Source organism: Alosa sapidissima, chromosome 2 (assembly GCF_018492685.1).
Source record: "Alosa sapidissima isolate fAloSap1 chromosome 2, fAloSap1.pri, whole genome shotgun sequence".
NCBI classification, from domain to species: Eukaryota; Metazoa; Chordata; class Actinopteri; order Clupeiformes; family Clupeidae; genus Alosa; species Alosa sapidissima.
Genome location: NC_055958.1, coordinates 29,124,600 through 29,132,099, shown reverse-complemented (window position 1 = coordinate 29,132,099; position 7,500 = coordinate 29,124,600). Strand labels below are relative to the sequence as shown.

The following is a 7,500-nucleotide window of genomic DNA, read 5'->3' as shown; positions in this document are numbered from 1 at the left end:
AAGAAGAAGGAGGCACAAAAACAAAGCGAACTGAAAGCCCTCTAAGCCTTATCGCTCACAGGCTTTCACAACCAGTTGGGAAGAGGCCGCGTGAAAGAGGCCCAATAAGAGTCCTGACAGCTGGGGACTGCCCTGAACACAGAGCCTCTCTCTCTTACTTACTACACACACACACACACACACACACACACACACTCAGACACACACACACACACACACACACACTCAGACACACATACACACGCACACACACACACACACAGCATCCCCAGAAGTAGCATTCCCTCAGCACCCCTCTACACACATACAGTACAGTACAGTACACACAGCATGTCACCTAATATTCAACCCCTCCCTACATGCACACACACACACACACACACACACACAAAACACCTAATAGGAACTAGGAGTCCATTAATAGAAGGATCAGTCTAAGTAAACATTCACCCGGTTGTTCCTAGGGGAAAAAAGGTGACAGGGAACGCTGGCTCACGGAAGTTGTGATATTCCGACGGATTGCCCTTGAGTTCCAGCTATTTCTGCGCCAGGGGGATCCTGTGTCAGTAATCCTGCAGGGATGAGGTCGCCGGATACAGCTCAAGTCCTCCTCTGCTGCCCCCCTTTCACAGACACACACACATACACACACAGACACATACACACACGCGCACACACACACACCCATCATGCCCTAAACAGCTTAGATCAACCCAAGGCACTCAACCCAAGGAACTCAGTCAAAGTGGCAAAAGGTGCTGAATCCTCCAAATTGGAGAGCAAGAAATATAGAGGAACATGTAAACTTTTAACAAAATAATTCAGTTAAAGTATTATGACTTATGAACAATTAATCAGCAAGACTGACTTACTGTGAGACTGACAAGCATATGTCAAATATCAACATGGTTAAACATAAACCATTGTTTAATAGAAAATATATTTAAATTAAAAATACAGTGTGTGAGTGTGTGAAGTAACAGGTTCTGTAACATCATTTGAACATCACCTGAAGGTCCTGTAACATCATCTGATGTTTTCTTTATATTTCCATTGGCTTTCAGTGAGATGCTGAACAAGTCGGAGTGGAGGAGCCTCAGAGCCAAACAGCCCAGCTGGAGGTCCAGTGGATTAGTTAAGTCACTTTATTTATTTATATAGCGCATTTAGCACATTGGGGTGGGCAGCCGTGGCCTACTGGTTAGCGCTTCGGACTTGTAACCGGAGGGTTGCTGGTTCGAACCCCGACCAGTAGGCACGGCTGAAGTGCCCTTGAGCAAGGCACCTAACCCCTCACTGCTCCCCGAGTGCGGTTGTTGTTGCAGGCAGCTCACTGCGCTGGGATTAGTGTGTGTTTCACCTCACTGTGTGCTGAGTGTGTTTCACTAATTCACTTATTGGGATAAATGCAGACCAAATTTCCCTCACGGGATCAAAAGAGTATATATACTTATACTTTAAAACAACAACAGTTGACCCAAAGTGCTTCACAGGTAAGGCTAACTTACATAAAACAGAAGAGGGGGGATTGACAAATAAAATAAAATAAAATTAGGCAACTCACACACTTAGAGCTGACACTTACAACGTGGGCAGCTAGCTATGTCAACAAGTGCTTCGGAGAAACGTGAAACACAATGAACGCATGAAGATGTTGTGGTGCACCAGTCAAGGTTACGACCCTGGTGTGCATGTGTGTGTGTGTGTGAGTGTGTGCATGTGTATGTGAGTATGTGTGCGTGTGCACTGCACACATGTGTGTGTGTGTGTGTGTGTGTGTGTGTCTGTATGTGTGACTGAGAGGAGGGGCCGCCTCAGGTTTGCAAAAAAGCAAGCAAGTCTTTTAAAAAGGAGAAGCACGTCTGTGAGCTCACACGCGGGATGCCCCGCACAAACAGTCAGAGTGAAACTGCGCCAGGGACTTGTGCTTTTTGCGGTTTGGCCTTCTCTCTCTCTCCTCTCTGACCGAGGCGTCTGGCTTCCTGCGACTCAGTTCCTCTGCTAAATCTGCGACCGACAGAGCATGTGTGTGTGGGGGGGGGGGGGGATGGCAGTGACCTCTGATTGCACTCCACCCTCATGCTTCCCTGCCTGCTTGTCTGCCTGGCTGCCTACTCGCGTTTGAACTCCAGCAGCCCCAGCGGCATCGGTGTTTTCCGTGAGAGGCTTGGTCACTGAGGCCTCCCGTCTGAAGCGCGACAGGGATAGTGACGCTCTGAGGAGGGACGGGCTGCGGTCGTGTGGGTGTGTTTACGTCTGAGGTTGAACGCACATTGATTCTGCACTCACCTCCACCCCACCTACACGGCAACATCAGCCACTGTGCATAACATCGAGACACACTTTCCTATTCATGCAGTCTCTAACAGACCTGCTCACTTACTCACTCACTCACTCACTCACAGACACTCATACACATTCACTTTCTAGGCCTAATTCACTCATTCACTTATACACTCACTCACTCACTAACTCACTCACTCACAGACACTCATACACATTCACTTTCTAGGCCTAATTCACTCATTCACTTATACATTCACTCACTCACTCACTCACTCACTCACTGTTACACTGGCACACTCTCCCTCCCTGGCTCCCTCCTTCCCTCACTTCACCTGCTTGCTCTCTAGATCACATCCCTCCACTCTCTCTGGCCCTTCTCCATTCTCTCCATATCGTTTCTCTCGGCTGCAAGACCTATGCACTCACGCGGTCGCTCGGCTGCAAGACCTATGCACTCACGGCGGTCGCTCGGCTGCAAGACCTATGCACTCACGCGGCTCGCTCGGCTGCAAGACCTATGCACTCACGCGGTCGCTCCCTCGTTTACATGCAGGACCACTCAGACGATCTCTCACCCGCCCACTCGTGAGTTTACTCTCTCTCTCTTCCTCCTCTCTCCTTTTCCTTTCCCTCTCTCTCTCTCTCTCTTTCCCTCCCTATCTCTCTCTCTCTCTCTCTCTCTCTTTCTCTCCCTATCTCTCTCTCTTTCCCTCTCTCTCTCTCTCTCTTTCTCTCCCTATCTCTCTCTCTCTTTCCCTCTCTCTCTCTCTCTCTCTTTCTCTCTATTTCTCTCTCTCTCTTTCTCCTCTCTCTATCTCTCTCTCTTTCTCTCCCTATCTCTCTCTCTCTCTCTTTCTCTCTCTATCTCTCGCACACATTTCTATAGCTAGTATTGCTAGCATCCTCTCCTTCACACCCACAGACATGTTTCACCCACACACACACACACTCACACACACACACACACACACACACACACACACACATCCTCTTCCTCTGCCTCCCATTCTCTGTCTCACTCTCTTTTCCTTTCTATTATCCTCTCTCTGTCATTCTATCAGTCTTTTCTCTCCTCCAAATAAAAATACACAAACATTCACACAAACATAACCGCTGACATTCTTTACCTAACTCACACACACACACACACACACACACACACGCACGCACGCACGCACGCACGCCACGCAACGCACACACACACACACACACAAGCTGACTAACTAGCACTTCAGAGACCACATGAATGCATCATTCAAGCCCGCTCTTCAGTGTCTAATTTAACTCAATATATCTATAGAAGCCTCCATGGTTCCTCCCTCTCTCTCTCTCTCTCTCTCTCACACACACACACACACACACACACACACACACACACACACACACATACACACACACACACCAAAGTCCCCAAACTGAGCTACGTGAGCTCCAAGGCAGCTGAGGGAAGGTAGAGGAGTTATAGAGATATCTATTCCGGCCGGCGCTCTGACTCCATGTTGATCTGTGTGATCATGGCCATAAACAGTAGCGGAAGGGTGGGAGGTGTCCACACACACACACACTCGCACACACACACACACACACACACATGCGCGCACACACACACACACATACACACACACGCACATGTCCGTACATAATGACACGCTGACTCACACCTGCACACACATAGATACGCACCTACAAAGTGTGTTACAAGCACACATACATACACACACACACACAATAAGCAACCTCTTCACTGTGGTGGGCTGTATCCAAAAACAGACAGCGATGACCCCTAGCAGTGCACCAACCCCCAACCCCTTCCGCCACCAGCCCCCCTGTACTAAAGAGCAGTGGTCTCAGAGGCTGTGCTTTAAAATAGACCTGACACAAAAACCTCAATTGCACCGGGGGGGTTGCAGGCAGGCAGGCAGACAGGCGATGGGGTGGGGGGGGGGGGGTGGAGTTGGAGGGGGTGGGGGGTGGTGGTGGGGTCGGAAAAGGTGCCGCCGCTGTGGCAACGGTGAGATTGATCACTGCGGCGAGGCCTCAGTGGGAAAGCCGGCGTTCCGTTCCGGGAGTTCGGGGCGAGAGAGAGAGAGGCGACCTCTCTCCGAGATCCGAGATCAATAAAGAATGTGCACTCACTGACACTGTTCTTACTCCATTTATTTATTTCCTCCTTTCAAGCATGGACAGAGAGAGAGAGAGAGAGAAGAGAGAGTGAGAGGAGAAAAGAGAAAGAGAGAATTGAAGAATAATTAAGAGAGTGGATGAGGTGGAGGTGTGGAGTGGAGGGAAAGGTGGTGGTGGGGGGGGGGGAGGCAACGACATGTCACCTTTGTCTCTAGCCGACATTCCTCTCATCAGGTAGTAAAAGCTTTAGCTTTCTTCGCACTGCCTGACAGAAAAGCATAGGCTACAAAGAGGATTTTCTCTCTCACTAAAAATGAAAAAAAAAAGCAAGCAAATCTCTCACTCCCATTGATCGCAACCACTGATAGTCTTAAAGATGTGAAAAACTGTATGTGCTTTCTAATTTAGCATCTGACAGCAATATATCACTTTTGGCTACCACATAAAACGCTAATGACGTACTGCAGGTTGACGTATACAAGATAATAACATGGCCATTACCACTCCCATAATGGCCACACGCACGCAGGGCAGAGAGAGTCAGTCTATGGCAGGCCTCCCGGGGTGATTAATACCCAGATCAAAGCTGTCCCATTAACTCCATGTCGTTAATCAATCTTCACTAAATTCTGCCCGCTGACATCGCTCATGTCAATGTCATTAGGTCGGTGAAGCTTTGACAGCCGGAGCTTGTTGTCACGGATGTGAAAACATCCACAGTGGCTCCATCGACTGCGTTAGAGCAAGGCTGTGTCATCTGCTATTGAGTTAGGGACTTAGTTTGTTGTCTGTTTTTTTTAGCGTTCTTTTTTTCCCTCTTTTTCATTTTCCTGTCATGTGTTTCACAATAGCTCGAGCCCTATTTTCTGCACATGGAAAAGGAAGTGCTAATTGTTTTCCTCCTCTCCACCTGATGTGGCGTAAGCATTAAGTCCAGCTGGGGACAGCCCGGTTCTGAGCGTGTGCACTGTCCGTCCGAGAACAAACAGGTAGGTGTGTCACAGCGCACAAGCGGGCACGTCACTAGGAAACTCAAATCTCCACCGTTCGCTGGGCAGTCACGTTGGCCGGGCTCTGTGGCCTCACTTGATTGACAAGCAAAACAAACAAACCTGCTGCCAATGTGAGTAGGAGAAAGAGGAGGAGGAGGAGGAGGAGGAGGAGGAGTGCGGTTCTCTCCCAGATTTGGGTGGATGCTGCAGCTGCTCTTTGCCTTTGAAGGAAGAGCAAATCCGTTTAAAGGTGGCCAGTGCTAAATTTTTCAGGAACCATCTGCCAGCCCAGACCAGCTGTCAAATAAAAAGGTATAAAACTACTCCACAGAAGACACCACCACACACACACACACACACACACACACACACACACACACACACACACACACACACTCTCTCTCTCTCTCTCTCTTACACACAAGCTCTCTCTAGTCTGTCTCTCTCTCTCACACACACACACACACACACACACACAAACACACACACACACACACACACATATTGTACACACAAACAGCAGCAGGTTTTGTATAAACAAACAGAGCTGTAAACTAAATCCATAATATTAAGCAAGCAAATGGGAAAGTAATTAGTATTATTACTGTAACCCTGGAAGTGAATTATAGACTGTAATTAAATCATGTATCCTAGTAGTGCGCTAAAATATAAACTCATTATCTGATTCAGTGCTGACATTTTGACACATGGGGGATTTATGACACTGCAAGTAGCACCGAGGCTACAAGCTCTCTCTTCTCTAAATCAATTATTCTCAGTGCAATAGACTTCTACTGGGGCTTTCCTCTGTTTCGGCTAAACAGACTCAAATTAAATAGATTCATTCATTTCCCGTTTAAACAAATAAAGGGGTGTATGTGTGTGTATATATGTGTGTGTGTGTGTGTGTGTGTGTGTGTGTGCTGTGTGTGTGTGTGTGTGCGTGTGTGTATGTGATGTGTGCATGTGTGTGAATGTGTGTGTGTGTGTGTGTGTGAGAGAGAGAGAGAGAGAGAGAGAGGGAGAGGGAGGGTGGAGGTCAGGAGTGGCAGAAAAGGAGTGCATTATCATCAGCACAATAACCCACTCCTCAGTCTCCAGGGGCCTGTCACTTCCTGCAGCCCTTAATGGCCAGCTCCTTTAAGCAGCCTCCCTGCCACATCCTCCCCCTAGCCTATCTCTCTCTCTCTCTCTCTCTCTCTTGCATTCACTCACTCACTTACTCACTCACTCACTCACACTCAGATGTGTGTGTGTGTGTGCGTGCACACAAACACGGAAACACACGCACACACACATGTACACATGCATACTCGTAGACACATACACTGACATATAAACACATACACAGTCACACACACATTGATACACATACATGTACAATCATATAGGGTCTCCTTCAGTGTACCCCTGCCCCACATGCTTACAAAAACATACGTACACACAGTAGGTTGGACAATGAAGTCGGGTGGGGGGTTGGGGTTGTCCAGGCAGGTATTGTTATTTGAGGCAGCAGCAGTAGCAGCAGTAGCAGGGCCAATCGCCCGAAGCAGTAGCGGCACTGGAGCTGGTGACCCAGAACCAGGATGTGAATGCACCCCCCCCCCCCCCTCCTGCTGACGAAGTGGGGGCCGGTCTGGTCCTCCCCGGCGTCTCTGTGAGCCACCCAGAGCTCCCCCATGCCCCAAAGGTTCCAAATTGATTCCACATGTTGTTTGCGTAGCTTCCCTAAGCGCTTGACCTTAGACTGGAATCAAAGTTCACGCTGACCGGAGCAGTGGTAGCCAGCTGAAGTGGGCATTGTGTAGACACGTGTGTGTATTTGTGTACGTGAGTGAGTGAGTGAGTGTGTGTGTGTGTGTGTGTGTGTGTGTGTGTGTGTGTGTGGTGTGTGTGTGTGTGTGTGTGTGTGCGTGCGAGTGTGTGTGTGTGTGTGTGTGTGTGCGTGCGAGTGTGTGTGTGTGTGTGTGTGTGTGTGTGTGTGTGTGTGCGTGTGTGTGTGTGGAGGGTGGAAGACAAGTTGACGGTGGCGCTGGTGTGGTTTCTGTATAGTTTGGATAAGGCGGGCGCTAGATACCTGAGCCACAGGGCGGTGTAA

The 7,500-nt window shown here is 48.9% G+C and overlaps 1 protein-coding gene across 3 annotated transcripts in view; it reads right to left on the bottom strand.

The window, feature by feature from the left end:
* The window catches only part of klf12b (Kruppel-like factor 12b), a 54,664-nt gene that overhangs the window by 45,691 nt on the left and 1,473 nt on the right, over nt 1-7,500 (bottom strand). The window contains exon 1 of one of the 3 annotated variants that reach the window (XM_042081055.1): nt 497-711. The exons of the other annotated variants lie outside the window; for them this stretch is intronic. The gene's annotated coding sequence lies outside the window, so the exon portion shown is untranslated. Of the gene's footprint in view, nt 1-496; nt 712-7,500 lie in introns of those variants that run through there. 3 annotated transcript variants of the gene reach the window in all.